The sequence below is a fragment of the Lepidochelys kempii genome, chromosome 5 (genome assembly GCF_965140285.1).
Source record: "Lepidochelys kempii isolate rLepKem1 chromosome 5, rLepKem1.hap1, whole genome shotgun sequence".
Lineage (NCBI taxonomy): Eukaryota > Metazoa > Chordata > Testudines > Cheloniidae > Lepidochelys > Lepidochelys kempii.
In genome coordinates this window covers 50,730,001-50,740,348 of record NC_136384.1, presented here as the reverse complement: position 1 = coordinate 50,740,348, position 10,348 = coordinate 50,730,001, and the positions used below count along the sequence as shown (strand labels likewise).

Genomic DNA, 10,348 nt, shown 5'->3' with positions numbered 1-10,348 from the left:
CCCCCTGCCCACAGCCCCACCACAACTGCCCAGCGCCCCACACAGAACCCCTACTCCCTGGTGCCCCAACACACACATCTTCCTTGCCCCCTCACAGCCCAGCACCCCCAGGCCTCCCAGAGACCCACCTCCTGCCTCCCAGCTGCACTCACAGGCCTGGCTGGGAGGTGACACTGTCTGCCAGGCTGAACCAGCAGTGCAGCCAGGGCTGGTCCCAGGGTCGGGAATTGTTCCAGCCCCTCAGGAGTGGCACAATCAGCCAGACCAGGGTCTGCTCCAGCTGGGCTCCCTCAGGACCCACTTGCTTGGAGGGGCCCAGCCAAGCCCCCCACATGTCTCCCCACACCCAACTGGCTGAGACTGGCCAGACTTCTGCACCAGTCCCAGGCAGCTCAGCTCCAGGGAGACAGGTGGGGCCCCACAGGAGGTAAGAAGCAGAGACTGCCCAGAGCCAGAGGTACATGGGGTGGGGGGGGGTCCGGCCAGGGGGCAGAAAGGAGCAGGCGAAAGGGGGCAGAGAGGAGCCGTTGGCCGGCTGGTGGGCAGGTCAAGAAGAACAAGTGGTGGTGGGGGGAGCCAGCAGGGTCTTGGGGCACAGCGCAAGCGGAGCGGGCTGGGGTTCCTTCTGAGCGTGGGCCCGGCTCCATGGAGCCACTGGTACCATTGTAAACCTGGCACTGCCTAGATAAATAAATCCTCTACTGACATGCCTGTGGCCCAAGTTTGGTAAATCTTGTCCTATAGACAATTGGCTAATACAATAAATCTCCATTTGGCTCAGCAGCTGTTCATGAGCCATGTTTCACTGCATGGTGTGGATAGGCTATTTTGAGCTGTAGTCCAAACACATGTCCTAAGTTAAGGTTGGTCTAATCAGTACTCTAATCAGAGACTTTCACAGACAGCCTAGTAAGTAGTGATGGATTCGGTAGGTGATAGGAATGAATAACCCACACCTATAGTGGTGCTCTGTTTGTGGTAGGTACCATCATTTAGGTGAAAAGTAAATGAAATGCTGACTTAGAAACTTTTTTAGTGATCCACTATCTTTCACAGCAATAGTGACACTAGCTCTGGTATGCTAGCCAGATTTCATTTTGGGTCATTGAAGCTACAGGGAAATTTACAATGAAATTTAATATTATTCTTCCACTGCCATCTTAACGTGTAACATTAGTAGGAGAATTGGTAGGTAAGATTCCCCAGGAAACACATCTAATGAGGGGGAGTTCAGGAGACCTGGCAGTTTTTAAGAGCTTGCTCTTGTGCCCTTTATAATGTCTGTCTGAATGTGTAGGCAGAGGTGGCTATACGTGTTCTCCCTACTCCTCCCTCCCCCTCGACTGCTGCAAGCACTGTGCTGCCTTTGCGGGGCTTGCTCTGCTTGGCCTACCGGTGGGGGCTGGGGCGGGGGTGTTTCTGTCCTCCTCCCTCCCAACATGTTTCCAGCTCACTCAGTTCCTTTCCCTGGCAGCTGGGCCCTGGGCAGGGAATGGAGGGGGCAGAACGGAGCCACTTCTGACACCGGCTGAGGGTGGCCACTCTGCGTCCCTGCCTCTGTGCAGCACAGCGTCTGCCTGAGAGAGAGCCCAGCTCGGGAGCGCAGGTGTAGGAACTAGGGGTGCTGGGGGTGCTGCCACACCGCAAGGCTTGAAGTGGTTTCCATTATATATAGGGTTTAGAGTTTGATTCAAGGGCACTCAGCATCCTCACTAGGAGCGGCTCTACCAATTTTGCCGCCCAGAGCTGCCACCAAATTGCCACTGCGGGACATGGACTGCTGCTCCATTCTCACTGCCACCCCAAGCACCTGCTTGGAAAGCTGGTGCCCGGAGCCGGCCCTGATCCTCACTATACAAATTGTTCCAGTGCCCCTGTTGGGGATGCGGCAGCAGCCCATCCCCTCTGCTCTGTACTGGGGCCCAGCTGCTGGGGAGCGGGGCCAAGAAACTTAGATGACTATCGAGGTCCTTTCCAGGCCAGCATTTCTGATTCTTTGATTGCCATGTACTGTTACATAAAAATACAGTGTGGTATGTGAGTGGTGGTGGAGGTCTAAGGTGACCATCCATCCCATTGTGGCCGTGACAGTCCCTTTTTTAAGCCCTATCCCAGCCAGTCAGATTTTTTTGGCAAAAGTGCGGTGCAGATAAGTGTGTGTGTGGTGGGGGTTACAATGCCAGCCCCACGTGGGGGTTGGGCAGGGCAAGTAGCGATGCCAGTCCCGCGCTGAAGGCAGGGCTCAGGCAAGAGGCTTGGGCCAGCTGGGGAGTGGAGGGGCTCGGTGAGCAGCTCGGGCTGAGGCAGGGCAGCCCTTGAGCTAACTCCACATGATGTCCCGTTTTCCCTTTGGGAAATATGGGGGATAGATTCCTGAAAAGCTATTGGGGAGCTTTTGGCATGAAAGGAACTAAATCTAAGCTTTTAAGAGGCATAGAAGTATCTCCCCTTTCTACCCCACCACAAACTGGAATTCCACTGAGCCCAATGCACTGTGATGATTAATGGCGTGGCAGATTTGAAATTTGGAACACAAACAATTATTCTCCTCACACTCAACTTGGAGTTTGGCCTCACCATTACTGCCAAGAATCACTACATAATTTTTAATTGTTTTTTTTTTTTAATGTGAGGAGGGAAAGGAAACATGGGGAAACTTACCAAGCATCCTTGTTTGGCAATTCTACAGGCTTCATAGATCCTTTTGAGAGAAGGATGAGTACTGTATTTTAGCTGAGAAAGAACTAGTAATGCAAAAGTGAATCCCCGCCTAATGTGGTGGCATATTACAATAAAGTAATAGGCAGCATAATAACCAATGAGCAAAACCCATACAAGGAATCTTGCCGACTTCATAAATCCTGACAGCAGAGCTTGAGGTTTTCACCACAATCCAAGATGGATTTCCCTATGTTACACTGGTTTATGTTTAAAAGTGGCAAACCTAAGGTTAGCATGTTCCTTTTGGAAACGTGTGTATTCTGTATTTCAAAAAAGCTATAGAAGTACCAATGGCTTTCTGATCTAGCTGTGCTGTTCTGTTTTGTTACCTGCAGTAACATCAAATATTTTCATAATGTTCTTAAAGCCTAACCTGTAATTGAATGGTTGTTCTCGTACAGCTCATAGTAACAGTACCACCATTGCCGTGTTTACTTATCTTATTATTGTAACTGAGACTCTAACCTTCCAGATGTAAGCTGTGAGGCACACGTTCTTAGAACATCAAGCCTGTTAATTGTCTCTTTTCAGAACTCTCTACCCTCACCTGAAAACCAATTACATTCAACTGAAGACGTTACTTTTTGCTATGGCAGGACTCTGAAGTATGGCAAGTATTGAAATATTCTTTACTGATTCATCATATCTCTGAAGCGGATACTCCCTGCATGTAGATTGATCCAGCAAGTCTATGGTTCTACATTTCTTGGAGATTTGGGCTTTTAAATATGACCTTTGAGTAGTCAGAGTGCCACTGCCACGTGAACCACTAGCTGGATAAAACATTTTTCTGTGTATGGAAAGGTTTGCTCCTGAAAGTTGTTCTCATGCTCAAAGTAGGTCATGTGAAGTGTATGTGATTATAATAAGATTGCTGGAATGCCATCCAGTAGCCATTGGCCTAGCTACAGTTGGGATACAGCTAGCCTGATTGGAATAAAGCCTCTTTCCTCTGCTTATATTTTATTAATTGTAAGGGAATGGGGATCATATGGGAATAATATGAGTCTTGCTGTCACAGAGCAGTGGTCTCTAAAAGAGACAACACAATGAAATACTGAGAGCTGCTCAAATTTGTTGTGCATAATATTCACTATGATTTAACGCTTTCTGTTCAAAAATCACTTTTGAATCTGTCCTGATTTCTGCAAACGTTTGAGTTATTGATAAGTATTTGCTGAGTAGCTTGTTAATCAAGTTTAGCCTGTGGGTTGGTCACAGGTCTGGATCAGCCAATGCTGCCAAACCAGCAGCTGCAGTGGCCCCTCATCAGTGCCAGAATGTTTGCAACTTTATGCTCCAGTTCCACATGGTGTGCAGTACAAACTGCTTCGTACTAGCTGAGAGATCTACAGGGAATGTAGCTTGAGCCTTTGGAGACACAGGATGTCTCACCCTTCATTTTCATTTTTGGCTAGGGTACATTGCAGGTCCTTCTTGTATAACAGGAATTCTCCATCTCTCCACAAATTCAGGTCATTTCAGTTCTGGAAGTGTTCTTCTCTTGCCCCTGCAGCATTAACCCCCCTGCAGTTTGCATTGCAGAAGTAATGGGGGACAAGTGGAAGGAGAAAGCCACACGCTGAATCTTGGGCTTTTCAGATGTGGACTCCAATCAAATGCCTTTGCAGGAGGCCCAGATTTGTTAAAGCCCATGAATTATTTAATTCAACCATTCGCTCTTTATGGAGTGTGATTGATCACCTCAGTCACATGGTATTGTTTCTGCTCCCTGCCTTAATGACAACCTTTCGAAAAAGGAGATGAACAAATAATGACTATGCAGTCATGAACACGGTGTCTTCTGGTTTGAATCTTCAGATGAATAATCATTTATGCTTAAACAATGAAACATCTAGGATTCATAAACACTCATGAATCCCAAGCATTCCTCACAAACCATGAATATTAGAACATATCAAATAACAGTGAACCCAGTCTGCCACTCTGTTTACTGTGAATCACTTTTTCCTTTTTTTGACCAGTTCTAGTTACAGCCCCACACTAACACGGTTAAGCTAATGAAATACATTAAATAAAGTTTTCCCTTTTTGTAACTAACTTGTGTTTAACTCTAGCCCTGAACTATTCTTAACAGTCTGAACTCCTGAAGGGGAAACAATTGGCAACTGGCAGCTCTTAAAAATAAGGAGTCTTTGTCCGTAGACCACGTACAATGTCCGTAGTCTCTGAAAGTATAAATGCTACAGAAGTGAGTAATTCATTCACACATCAACTCAGATGGAAACTTTCTGGACTGTGATACGTTAAAAATAGATATGGGGCTACATCCTCAGCTGCCATAGAGCAGTGCTCATGAAAGCTGAGTGTGAGAGTTCAAAGCTACCTTTGCATCCAACTTTGTGTGCCATAGTTTTGGGCTCAGCTGTGTGTTGGGATAGCTCCCTAGTGTAATTTAGAGCAGCCAAATGGCTGCTGTAATCTGTGCTGGCTGCCAACAGCCCCAACAAGCTGCATCAATTTTCAAGGACTGCAAAGGAACTCTGGCCTGGCCCCCAATAGCATTTGGCTATTCACCCTACACTGTTGAGGGAGGATGATGTGTAGATACCACTATGAAATATTTCGTAATGTCACTGTAAATGCTTAGCATTGCAGTGTTGCTTTTTTAAGCCCTGGGGATTCTGTTGCCAGAAACAATTGACTTAATAATAACCAGGCATCTGCTTTGAGCTAAAACCACAATACATAATCACAGATTCTGCCTGGCCCTTATACAGATGCACAGTATGGGGAGGACAGAGAGAATCTAGTCTCTGCACTCAAGAATGGATCAGTCCTGCATTCCCCTATATCCTGTATGTGTATGATGCTATGAAGATGACAGGGTGGAGGTAGTCATGGTTCCACTCCTCATTGCTTTAGCCAAGGAGCTAACTTCAGGCAAAATGAACCTTAAGTTACTTTTACTTCCTTTTCACTCAGTGTGGCCTGAAGGAATGGCTATCTGACTATAGATCCCACTTGCCGAGAAAAGAGGAGCAGTAGATCTGAGAGTAGATATCTCTTCACATTAGTGGCATTTTGGTACTTTTGTGGACATACTGTAAAGGAGGTATTTGTTTTGGGACAGTCTCCATTAGCCTTAGGATATGTCTGGTGGCCCTCCTTCAGTTTCTGGTATTCCCCCACCGTTCTCTGCATCAGCCTCCAGAGGTCTCATCTGTCATGTATAATATCCTTTTTTTCCATACTTCCCTTATTGTGGCTAAGAGACTAGGTAGATCTTGTTGCATGTGTGGCTTTTTTGCAGGGGCTCACTCTAGTACTCCATCCTGTAAAAGAGGCATCAGAAATTAGTGACTTTTTCATCAGCAATTCTGTTTCCTGTGTCATAAAATTAGGCTATCTCCTCTGAGCATCAATAAAAGCCTCCATGTGGCTGTAGGTTCATCCTATACCTTGCTGGTAGATTATCCACAGAGGATGTGGAAGCAAAGCATGACCACCATCCAAGAGTATAAAAGAAAATAGTAACTGTAATCTGTATTCATAATGGAAAAAGAAAAGGAGGATTTGTGGCACCTTAGAGACTAACCAATTTATCTGAGCATAAGCTTTCGTGAGCTACAGCTCACTTCATCGGATGCATACTGTGGAAAGTGTAGAAGATCTTTTTATATACACACAGCATGAAAAAATACCTCCCCCCACCCCACTCTCCTGCTGGTAATAGCTTATCTAAAGTGATCACTCTCCTTACAATGTGTGTGATGATCAAGGTGGGCCATTTCCAGCACAAATCCAGGGTTTAACAAGAAAATCTGAGGAAGGGAGGTGAGGGGGGTAGGAAAAAACAAGGGGAAATAGGTTACCTTGCATAATGACTTAGCCACTCCCAGTCTCTATTCAAGCCTAAGTTAATTGTATCCAATTTGCAAATGAATGCCAATTCAACAGTCTCTCACTAGAGTCTGGATTTGAAGTTTTTTTGTTGTAATATCGCAACTTTCATGTATGTAATCGCGTGACCAGAGAGATTGAAGTGTTCTCCGACTGGTTTATGAATGTCATAATTCTTGACATCTGATTTGTGTCCATTTATTCTTTTACGTAGAGACTGTCCAGTTTGACCAATGTACACGGCAGAGGGGCATTGCTGGCACATGATGGCATATATCACATTGGTGGATGTGCAGGTGAACAAGCCGCTGATAGTGTGGCTGATGTTATTAGGCCCTGTGATGGTGTCCCCTGAATAGATATGTGGGCACAGTAGGCAACAGGCTTTGTTGCAAGGATAGGTTCCTGGGTTAGTGGTTCTGTTGTGTAGTATGTGGTTGCAGGTGAGTATTTGCTTCAGGTTGGGGGGCTGTCTGTAGGCAAGGACTGGCCTGTCTCCCAAGATTTGTGAGAGTGTTGGGTCATCCTTCAGGATAGGCTATAGATCCTTGATAATGTGTTGGAGGGGTTTTAGTTGGGGCTGAAGGTGACGGCTAGTGGCGTTCTGTTATTTTCTTTGTTAGGCCTGTCCTGTAGTAGGTGACTTCTGGGAACTCTTCTGGCTCTGTCAATCTGTTTCTTCACTTCCGCAGGTGGGTATTATAGTTGTAGGAATGCTTGATAGAGATCTTATAGGTGTTTGTCTCTGTCTGAGGGGTTGGAGCAAATGCGGTTGTATCACAGAGCTTGGCTGTAGACAATGGATCGTGTGGTGTGGTCAGGGTGAAAGCTGGAGGCATGTAGGTAGGAATAGTGGTCAGTAGGTTTCCGGTATAGGGTGGTGTTTATGTGACCATCGTTTGTTAGCACTGTAGTGTCCAGGAAGTGGATCTCTTGTGTAACCTATTTCCCCTTGTTTTCCCCCCTCCTCAGACGTTCTTGTTAAACCCTGGATTTGTGCTGGAAGTGGCCCACCTTGATTATCATACACATTGTAAGAAGAGTGATCACTTTAGATAAGCTATTACCAGCAGGAGAGTGGGGTGGGGGGAGGTATTTTTTCATGCTTTGTGTGTATAAAAAGATCTTCTACACTTTCCACAGTATGCATCCGATGAAGTGAGCTGTAGCTCACGAAAGCTTATGCTCAAATAAATTGGTTAGTCTCTAAGGTGCCACAAAACCTCCTTTTCTTTTTGCGAATACAGACCACCATGGCTGTTATTCTGAAACCTGTCATAATGGAAACAAACTCTATCAGAGACCTTGGGTGAAATCCTGGCTCCAATGAAGTCAATGGCAAACGCCTCGCTACTGACTTCATTGGGGCCAGGGTTTTGCTTCTTTTCTCTCAGGACAGCATCTTGACACTGTCCTAGATTCAGATTTAGCTTCTGGTTGTATTTGCAGGAAGCAGGGAAGTGGCTCATATATTTTGTGAACCTGGATTTGATTTGTCTAACTGCGGGAAAGGTATGCCTACATGACTGTCACAGGTACTGAGTTTCAGAGTAGCAGCCGTGTTAGTCTGTATTAGCAAAAAGAAAAGGAGTACTTGTGGCACCTTAAAGACTAACAAATTTATCTGAGCATAAGCTTTTGTGAGCTACAGCTCACTTCATCGGATGCAACTGAGTGTTTAACAGAATTGGAACAAACGTCGGAGACAAAACACTAAAAAGGACTCCCTCAGGCTGCTCTTTCCTTTGAAATAATTCTTTCACCTGTAACACTTGAAAGATAAATCCCTAGCTGGAGTTTCCTGACTGTTTCCAGTTTACACATCACTGGCAACAGACCCATCGCTGAATAGAGACTGTCACTTGGGTCAAACTGTCTGGTATTTTGGGGGTGTTCTTTGTAATCTGGTGTGTGATCACAGTACTTTGGACTACCGTTGAGACCACATAACTTATTTCATTGGTGACCTATTCAGTGTTTGAAGCTAAGTCTCCACAAGGGAAAATATAGTGCACTTTCCATGTCTGTTTAGAATGTAAGCTCTTCAGAGCAGAAGGACATGGCTTCTGTGTTTTGTGCAATGCCTACTAAACATTGGGTGCAAGTGGAAATGAGGATTAATAATTCTTTTCAAAGCTTGAACTATATTAAAAAGAGAGAGGGGGAAAAGGAAAACCCCTCCCGCACCCTATATTTGGGGTCTGTGCTCTCAAATTTTTTGCTTCAATATCTTTAAAAAATTTCCCCTGAATCTGGGTTTTATACAGTGTGTGTTAAAACACCACGATAGAAGCTGGCTTTCTCTTTTGACTTAGTTTCCTGTTACTAAGCAGTAACTCAGCCAGAGGCTAGGGAATCTATTATAGGAGTGGGCGGATGAGATTCTGTGGCCTGAACTGTGCAGGTCAGACTAGATGATCACAATGGTCCCTTCTGACCTTAAATTCTGTGAGTCAGAGTTACACACCTATAGTTAAGGCTCCGATTCTGTCATGGAGGGCGCGTAAGTCATGGATTCCATGACTTCCTGCAACTTCTGCAGAGGCTGGTGCAGCTGACTCAAGGGCCACCTGAGCAGCTGGCCCCGGGACCAGAGTAGGGAGGGCCAGGTATCTGGTTTTTCAACTGGAACACCCAGTCGAAAAGGGACCCTCCCCAGCCTGGTGCAAATGAGGGAGGGACGGAGGGTGGGGGAGAGGGAGCGACAGAGGGAAGAGGGATGAAGTGAGCTGGGTGTGGCCTCAGAGAAGGGGCAAGGCAAGGGTGTTCAGTTTTGTGTGATTACAAAGTTGGCAACCCTATGCTCAAGCGGTCTTTGGGCCCAGGGCCAGCTACACCAACTGCGGCTTAGGTGGTCCCGGGGGCGGCCGGCTCTGGGGAGCACCCGAGCAGTGGTCCTGGGGGCGGCCGGCTCCGGGGAGCACCCGAGCAGCGGTCCCGGGGGTGCAGTAGTCCCTAGGCAACCAGAGCAGCAGCCCCAGAGGCCATCTTGAGAGCAGCAGTTGATAGGGGCAGTAAACCCCCACTGCTGGAGTAGAGGCCCGCCAGAAGCAGAGATTTAGTCATGGGTATGTATAGTAAAAGTCATGCACAGGTCATGAACCGTGAATTTTTATTTATCGCCCGTGACCTGTCCATGACTTTTACCAGAAATACCTGTGACTAAATCTTAGCCCTACCTACATTACTGCCAATCTGCCACTTTTCCCCAAGGCTGCTCACTGTGTTTTATCTCATTCTGCCATTAGTAACTACAGTGCTTTCCTTAATTTCATCTAGGTTTTAAGAAAAGCATTCTTGAAGGACACTGCCTTGATGTGTACTGTAATGGAATTATTATGGCTTTCACATTTTGCAGTGATTTAATATATCGGTACTGTAGTGTATGTACATGCTCTACTTCTATTTTAATTAAGCAACTGCAGTAGATTGACCTGCAGGAGACAGTCAAGCAGTGAGGGAACAGAACAGCACAGGACAATTGCCAAGTAAACAAGGGAACTGAGGCTGTTTGCAGCAGAATCCTATTTAATAATGCACTTATATGGCTTATAAATATTTAGCTTGGATTTTTGTACGTACTTTGTTTTTGTTTGACTTTACCTTCTCTGGCAGAAGGTAGTTTCAGTGCTTCCTTTTATGGGAAAGACAAGGATGATGCTTCTACTAGAGGGCTAGTATAATAGTCTGTAAGACAGTATCACTCCTCTGGATGGATGTAGAGGCATGTTACAGTAGGGATGTGTTCATTTTAGGAACTTCT

General features: G+C 46.0%; 1 long non-coding RNA gene across 1 annotated transcript in view; it reads right to left on the bottom strand.

Moving 5' to 3' along the window:
- Window positions 1-2,890: 2,890 nt before the first annotated feature.
- The window catches only part of LOC140911389 (uncharacterized), a 96,694-nt gene continuing 89,236 nt past the window's right edge, over window positions 2,891-10,348 (bottom strand). The window contains exon 3 of the long non-coding RNA XR_012158932.1: window positions 2,891-6,017. This is a non-coding gene — a long non-coding RNA (uncharacterized LOC140911389). The remainder of the gene's footprint in view (window positions 6,018-10,348) is intronic.